The sequence below is a fragment of the Bubalus bubalis genome, chromosome 4, assembly GCF_019923935.1.
Source record: "Bubalus bubalis isolate 160015118507 breed Murrah chromosome 4, NDDB_SH_1, whole genome shotgun sequence".
Classification (NCBI taxonomy): Eukaryota; Metazoa; Chordata; class Mammalia; order Artiodactyla; family Bovidae; genus Bubalus; species Bubalus bubalis.
In genome coordinates this window covers 61,742,205-61,750,912 of record NC_059160.1, presented here as the reverse complement: position 1 = coordinate 61,750,912, position 8,708 = coordinate 61,742,205, and the positions used below count along the sequence as shown (strand labels likewise).

General features: G+C 38.1%; 1 pseudogene; it reads left to right on the top strand.

Moving 5' to 3' along the window:
• Positions 1-558: 558 nt before the first annotated feature.
• Positions 559-8,703, top strand: LOC102410726 (annotated as a pseudogene).
• Positions 8,704-8,708: the final 5 nt, after the last annotated feature.

Here is an 8,708-nt window from a genome sequence, read left to right as displayed (position 1 = left end):
TACAACATAAGACAAGACTAAGCTTGTAGTTTGAGTCTCAAATAATTTATTGCTAGCTTAAAAAAATAATTCACGTTTTCCAGGTGAATAAAATAGAATTCAGAGTTTATGTAGTATAATATTCAAAACATGAGGATAGAATCCAAAACCACAGATATATAAAGAATGGGTAAAATGTGACCCATTCCAAAAAAAAAAAAAATCATTTACTGAAGTGACATCTTGCAGGTGCCAAGTCCTGAGGACTCAGATATTGATAGAATTACACAGAGATTTTAAATCAATCTATACAACTGTGCTATGAGATAAAGGAAGATAATGAAAATCAAAGATTTCTCAGAACAGAAAGAGAAAACATGTAGTATTAAAAGTAAAATGTTAGAAATGAAAAAATGCTGTATGTTTCTGAAGAAAGTCACACTTTGGGCTTAATTATTGGATAAAGATTTCAGAAGAAAAAGGTGATAAATTGAAAATTACAACAATAGAAACTGTGTAATCCTTATAAAAGGGAGAAGTGAACTTTTCAATTTACAAAGATACTGGGGCCAATGGTCGATGTTGAAGTCTATCATATGTGTAACTTGGATGCAAGAGGAAGAGAAAGAGAGAATGGGACATAAAAAAGGTAAGAATAATTTATGGCTGGAAACTTTCCAAAATGTTAGAAGTAAATCTATACATTTAAGAAGTTTAATCAACTCATAAAAGTGATGTTCAAAGAAAATTACACACAGACATATTAAAATCAAAGCACTAGGGACTTCCCTGGTGGTTCGATGGTTAAGACTCTGAGCTGCCAGGGCAGGGGCCACCGGCTTGATCCCTGGTCAGGGCACTAAGATCCCACATGCCCTGGAGTGTGACCAAATGATTAAAATTTAGCTCTTCCTAGGTGGCGCTATTGGTAAAGAACCCACCTGCCTATGCAGGAGACATAAGAGATGTGGGTTCTATCCCTGGGTCAGGAAGATCCCCTGGAGAAGAAAATGGCAATCCACTTCAATATTCTTGCCTGGAGAGACCCCATGGACAGTGGAGCCTGGTGGGCTACTGTCTAAATAGAGTTGAAAAGAGTCGGACACAACTGAAGCGACTTAGCATGCACATACAGAGGCTATTAACCAGATTTAGAACATTGGGCTTCCCTGGTGGCTCAGATGGTAAAGAATCTGCCCACAATGGGGGAGACCTGGGTTCGATCCCTGGGTTAGGAAGATCCCCTGGAGAAGGGAACGGCTACCCACTCTGGTATTCTTGCCTGGAGAATTTCATGGACAGAGGAGCCTGGCAGGCTACAGTCCATGGGGTCGCAAAGAGTAGGACACAAATGAGTGACTTTCACTTTTCATAGAGAAAGCATTTAAAAATGTTTCTATAAAACAAACTGAAATAAAAATACATGAACGTGAATAAATATAAAATATATGTAAACATAAATATAAAAATGTGTATTAAAATGTAAATGAAATAGAATAAGATCATAAATAAATATAGAACTAAAAAGGCCCACGAGAAACAACCTAAATGTCTACTAACAGATGAATGGATAAAGAAGGTGCAACATATATATACAATTAGATTTTAGTCATAAAAAATGAAATAATGCCATCTGCAGCAACATGGATGTAGATGGAGATTATCATACTAAGTGAAGTAAGTCAGAAAGAGAAAGACAAATACCATATGATAGCACTTCTATGTGGAATTAAAAATATAACACCTATGAACTTATCTCCCATATAAAAACAGACATACACAGAGAACATACATGGTTTTCAAGTGGGGAGAAGAGAGGCAGAGGGATAGTACAAGAGTCTGGGATTAGCAGACACAAACTAGTATATACATAGAATGGATAAACAACAAGGTCCTATTTATAGCACAGGGAACTATATCCTATGATAAACCATAATGGAAAAAAATATGAAAAAGATTGCATATGTGTGTATAATTGAACCACTTTACAGCAGAAATTAATACAACAGTAAGTCACCTATACTTCAGTTTTTTACAAAGGCCCATGAAATGTATAAACAGAAGAATCATAAAGATCTGGAAGGTATATCTGAAAACTATCAACAGTACATTTTCACTTTGCCTTTTCTTTGGATAAAATATTTTTTCTCTATTATTATGTGAATTGTTTACACTGACACTTAATTGTGCTTCCCTGATAGTTCAGTTGGTAGAGAATTCGCCTGCAATTCAGGAGACCCCAGTTCGATTCCTGGGTAGGGAAGATCTGATGGAGAAGGGATAGGCTACCCACTCCAGTATTCTTGGGCTTTCCCTGAGGCTCAGTTATCTCAGCTGGTAAAGAATCCGCCTGCAATGCAGGAGACCTGGGCTTGATCCCTGGGTTGGGAAGATACCCTGGAGAAGGGAAAGGCTACCTGCTCCAGCATTCTGGCCTGGAGAATTCTTTGGACTGTATAGTCCATGGGGAGCAAAGAGTCTGATACAACTGAGTGACTTTGACTTTCACTTTCAACCATTGGTGATGGTTTAGTTGCTAAGTCGTGTCTGACTCTTGCAACCCTATGGACAGAGGAGCCTGGCAGGCTATAGTTCTTGGGATTCTCTAGGCAAGAATACTTGTGTGGGTTGTCATTTCCTTCTCCAGGGGATTCACCCAGCCCAGGAATCGAATCTGGGTCTCCTGCATTGTAGGCAGATTCTTTACCAACTGAGCTTTAAGGGAAGCCCACATTCAACCATTAATTACAAATATTACAAGTTTAATAAACTGGAAACATTGTCTTTATCATCTTAAGATGCCTCACAAAATTTTAAAATAAAATAACAGATGATTACCTTTTGTCTTATAATCTGATACTAATTATTGCATACCTGGCCTCCTCTGATGCTAATGTTATTTACAGGCACCTCTCTGAGGACATTTTCCCCAGGCCTGTGTTCTCTTATCTGTCCCCAAAGTCTATTACACAAGAGACTCATTAGTAACGTTTAAGACACGTTTGCTTGTTTCACTTAATTGAAAATTGGGTCAATTTTTTTAAAGGGTAATTCTGTCAATTTAGAAATATGTTCCTCTGCCAGAAATATTAGGATATCAACTTTTCCAAGAACAGAGAGAGATCCCTACATAGCCATTTAAATTACTGTTAGCTCTGCAGTTCCAGAGTAAAGACTTCAGGGATTCAGTGGGAGGCAGGCCTTCTGTTGAGAAAAATCTTCATCTTGTGTGGGTGGAGGACAACTTACTGAAAACTCATCAGCAGCAGAGCCCTCTGTGAGTAGGAGTCTCTGCTTCTAAGAATGGGCAGAGATCACCCTCCTCTCTATCCACCATAAGACCTTCCTGGGTGACTTCTTTTTTCTCCCTTTGCAACTTTGGGGTTCAGGGAACATCAGAGGTTATGACTGTCAAAGAAATATTTGTAAATCATTTCCTGTCCCTTTTCTGAATTCTAGAATGATGCTTTCCTCTGAGGAAAGTATCTCTACCGAAATAACTCATATGATTTGTCATTTTAATATTTTATGAAAGGTTTCAACAACTACTTATAAAGTGCGGCCTCTTAATATGTTTGGCAAATATAGGGCAATCATTAATAAGCTGTTTTTATGTATCAATATGGTGAAGTTCATCTAAATACAAAGGAAGTTTAGAGAAATGCACCTACATGTTCTCTGCCATAAGCTTTCCATCATTTTAAACAAAAACTGTGTGTAATATACGCGAATTGAGTGACTTATTTGCTTACAAGTCAGTGACTCCATCCCCTAATAGTCTTTCATATTGTAATGAAAATTCAGTATTTTAACATCTATATCAGTATAAGTGTCGATTAGTTTCGTTGAAGTGTTAAGAAGGTGGAATATGAAGGACTGAAAAAAATAGTGATAAATTTGGAATAAAAGATTAGTCTCTTTCCTCAGGACACACAGGTTAGATCCTTGAGAGAGTCAGATACCTGGAGTTGGGTGATAGCATCTAGGAGGCATCTAGGCTGCATAGAATATTCATTCTTGTCCCACCACTGGAAATGCTGTGTTGTTTCTGTATGACATTTAAGCTCCTGTTGAGGTGGGGAGGCTAACTTTTAGGCAAAACTTTTTCTTTTTTTTTCTTTTTTTCTATAAACACTTTAGGCTAAATGGGAGTAGGTGCCAAGCAAGAGCTTAAATTCACCTTTCTTAATGATAAGAACGGGAATTCTGTAAGGCAACCAAGTGAAACTCCAGGTAACCATTTAAGTGAAGCCTCTGTGTCAAATGCCTTTTGATTCAGTAACATAGGAAAGTGATGAGGTATCTAGATAACAACTGAAGGATAGGAAACATTTAGCTGTTATGTAAGTAATCAGAGTGTGTGTGTGTGTGTGTGTGTGTGTGTGCATGTGTGTGTGTTATGTGCTCAGTCTTGTTGGACTCTTTGTTACCCCATAGAATGTAGCTGCCAGATTCTTCTATCAGTGGAATTTTCCAGGCAAGAATACTGGAGTGGTTGTCATTTCCTACCCCAGGAAATCTTCCTGACCCAGGGATCAAACCTGCTTCTCTTGAGTCTCTTTCATTGGAGGCAGATTCTTTACCAATGAGCCACCTGGGAAGCCCTAAGTAATCAGAGAATGCAACATATATAATATTTTTTGATCAAAAAATTTTTAAAATAACTTTTTTTTGGTCTAGGACTAGGTATATCAGGTAGCATTTTGTGTACTGCCAGAAAGTAAAGAATTATTTTAATATCTTAAAGATCTCATTTTTAAAATGAAGTGGAATTGACAACAGAGATTATATATGGCATACATAATGAATGTACATTTTAATATCATTTCTACTTCAATGAAGCTAAAACACAGAAGAATTCAATTGACTGTTTTTAGGAAAGAATTGGGGAACCGTCTTGGGATTACATACTTCTGTTAAAAATGGACCAAAAAGAGAATGGAAATTTCACTAACTGAGAAAACAAACTGCTTATTCTGAGTCACAACTGTACATATAAAATTTATTAATTTTACAATAAATATATTTATTGAGCTCTTGACAAACTTTAAATAGGGCTGCTGCTGCTAAGTCACTTCAGTTGTGTCCGACTCTGTGAGACCCCACAGACAGCAGCCCACCAGGCTCCTCCATCCCTGGGATTTTGCAGGCAAGAACACTAGAGTGGGTTGCCATTTTCTTCTTCAATGCATGAAACTGAAAAGTGAAAGTGAAGTTGCTCAGTCGTGTCGGACTTTTTGCGACCCCATGGACTGCAGCCTACCAGGCTCCTCCATCCATGGGGTTTTCCAGGCAAGAATACTGGAGTGGGGTGCCATTGCTGCTGCTAAGTCACTTCAGTTGTGTCCGACTCTGTGCGATCCCATAGACAGCAGCCCACCAGGCTCCACCGTCCCTGGGATTCTCCAAGCAAGAACACTGGAGTGGGTTGCCATTTCCTTCTCCAGTGCATGAAAGTGAAAAGTGGAAGTGAAGTCGCTCAGTCGTGTCCAACTCACAGTGACCACATGGACTGCAGCCCACCAGGCTCCTCCGTCCATGGGATTTTCCAGGCAAGAGTACTGGAGTGGGGTGCCATTGCTTTTTCCTAAATAGGGCTAGCTGCTGTGGATTCTCAATGAACAAGACATAGCCCAATCTCAATAAAGTTGCATTCACATATTTAGTGGTAACAAAGACTTAAGCATAGTGATCTAGAGGGGCAAAAAAGAGAGTCAAATAACTTACACAATGAATTTTTAAGATTTTTTTTTTTTTTGCAGGAAGTGATTCTAAGCCAAAAGTTGAAAAACCTACAAGTTCCATATTAGTCTAGTGAAGGAAAGAGTAGGGGTGGGAAGCTGGTAATGAACAGAGTCATATCATGAAACAGACTCCACTCAAACTTGTAGATGCTCTTTTGGTGTGTAAAGTGAATGTCCCCCTGTGGTGAAAGCACTTTGAAGATCTGTTTCATAGGTAACATTTCTTTCTAAAGGAGGACTTCCTCATCACAAGAGTGTACTATTAGGGGGGGGTCAAAATCTCCAATTTTGGAGTCTTATTAGTTGGGTCTTATTAGTTGACATTATAAGTTTGGCTTTTAGGTATAGACAGAATCCATGCAATTCAGATATTGCTGATTAATATTAATCCATAGCTTTAACTGTCAAAATTCATTTCAAATGATATCCTATATACTTATAGATAGAATAAAATGGACATCAGCCAAAATACGGCTAAAGAAGAACACACGATTGGAAGAGAGGATGTATTATTCCAGACAAATAATCCATGTAAAGACTTGCCTCAGCCTACTGTCTGGCATATGGAAAGTGTTCAGTGATTGCTGGTGCTTTACCCATTTTCTTTCTTTTTTATTCCTGTTTGGTCAATTTTTCATTATGAAATAACTTTTTACTTACAGAAGAACTGAAAATATAGCACAAACAGTTCCCAGATATTCTTCACCCATCTCTCCCTAATAGTAGCAATTTGCATAATCTTAGTGGAATTATTAATACTGAGGAATTAACACTGTATACAAATACTAATAACTAATAACTTACAGATGTAAGGATGGGTCCAGGCTGTGGGCAGACAGCAAAGATTCCACCATCTCCACAGCAAGTCCCTGGCTCTCTAGGTGCCTGGACCAGGGCTGTAGCAACCGAGCCACATGCTAGATCCCTACCGGAAAAACTGACGCCTGGGGACTGAGCATGTGCAACCTGCTGGTCAACCTCATTGCTCACTGAGAGTCCCTAGAGGCACCGGAAAGAGAAGCTTTGTGGCTCTGGCTTGAAGGGTCTGAGTGGAGAGGAGGGTTAATTGAAAAAATAAAATAATAATATTAAAATAATTAAATCAAATACAAATTTGATTTGGATTTTCCCACTTTATCCACTAATGTCAATTTTCTGTTGCAGGATTCAAGTTACTACTTGAAACAGAGTTGTCATGTGTCCTTGGTCTCCTGCAACCTGTGTTTCATCCTGTCTCCCATGTCCTTTGTGACTTTGGAAGTACAATCAATTGAGGTTAAATTCTTCAGGGTTTTTTCACTGATACTGATTTACTCAATATTGAGGCAGGTAATTTGTTTATGTAGTACTTATCAAACATTGTGTTGTATTACAGTGAAATGCAGGGAAAGTCAGATACTGATGTAGAAGCTTCAAGATAAATAGCAAAATTGGAAAGCAATGTGGGTTATTTGCATGATAATCCTGATATCAAAAATAAAATGAAATAACTCTTTTTTCATTAGAGTAACAACAAACATTCAAATACTGCACACATGGCCTCCAGGCTCTGTATAAAATATCAGTCTCAGCCATTGATTTGCATTTAACAGGGACCCACACTTTAAGCAGCTTGCAAGCTCACTTGAACCTGTGAGTAGTGAAGAATTATTCGGAGCAAAAGGTCATTAGAAAACCCACAAAATCATATCATATGGATGATCCTTTCTAATTATATAGCTAAATACATTTCAGACAATAGAGCACAGAGTTTAGATTAATTGAAAAATAGAGATTAGAGAGCATATGGGGGGTATGAAAATATGGACTCTAGTGCAAACTTATTCCAGAAAAACATGATCTGGAGGATTTCTGTAATGCACATCAAAAAAACTGAGAATTCCAAAGTTTTGGCATGTCACTGACACATCAAAGAAGAAAATGACTGTTCATTGACTTGATTGGATTTTATTTTAGCCAGTGGCCATGGCCTCATGATTTCATATAGGTTTTCTCAGTTCAATGTCACTTGAGTTTCTGAGGAGTTTGAGGAGAAGCACAAGTCAGCAGTGAGTAACTGTATAATATCTACATTCATACTCCTGGGACTGACAGATGATCCTCCAATGCAGGTTCTGATTTTTATGTTTCTGTTTGTTTCCTATACATTGAGTATACTGGGAACCTGACCATCCTTATACTCACTTTAGTAGATTCTCGCCTTAAAACTGCCATGTAGTTTTTCCTCAAATGCTTATTCTTTTTCAAAATCTTATTAATTACAGCCTCATTCTCAGATTCTTATACAGCTTATCAACTGGGGACAAGACTATTTCCTATAATGCTTGTGCTGCTCAATTACTTTTTGTCATTCTTTTCGGAGCAACAGTATTTTTTCTCCTGGCAATCATGTCCTATGATGGCTATGTGGCCATCTGCAGACCCTTACATTATGCAGCCATCATGGGCAGCAGAGTCTGTGGAAGATTTGTTTGTTGCTGTTGGATAGCAGGTTGTCTGGTTATATTCCCACCACTTTTCCTGGGCTTAAATCTGGAATTCTGTGACTATCATGTCATTGATCATTTTATCTGTGATGCTTCTCCTGTGCTAAAGATGTCTTGTTCAGACACATGGTTCATAGAACAGAAGGCTGTTGTCCTTGCTGTGTTGACTGACATCTTGACATTTCTGTGTGTAGTTATATCTTATATGCATGTCACCAGGACCATCATAAACCTCCCTTCTACCCAGCAAAAGATGAAGGCCTTTTCTACCCATTCTTCTCACATGATTGTGGTTTCTATCACCTATGGCAGTTGTATTTTCATCTATGTCAAACCTTCAGCAAAGGATGAAGTGACAATTAATAAGTGTATCAGTGCTTACTACTTCAGTTGCCCCCATGTTAAACCCATTCATTTATACACTGAGGAACAAGCAAGTGAAACAAGCTTTTACAGATTTAATCAACAGAATTTCACTGATGTCAAAGAAGTAAAGGAA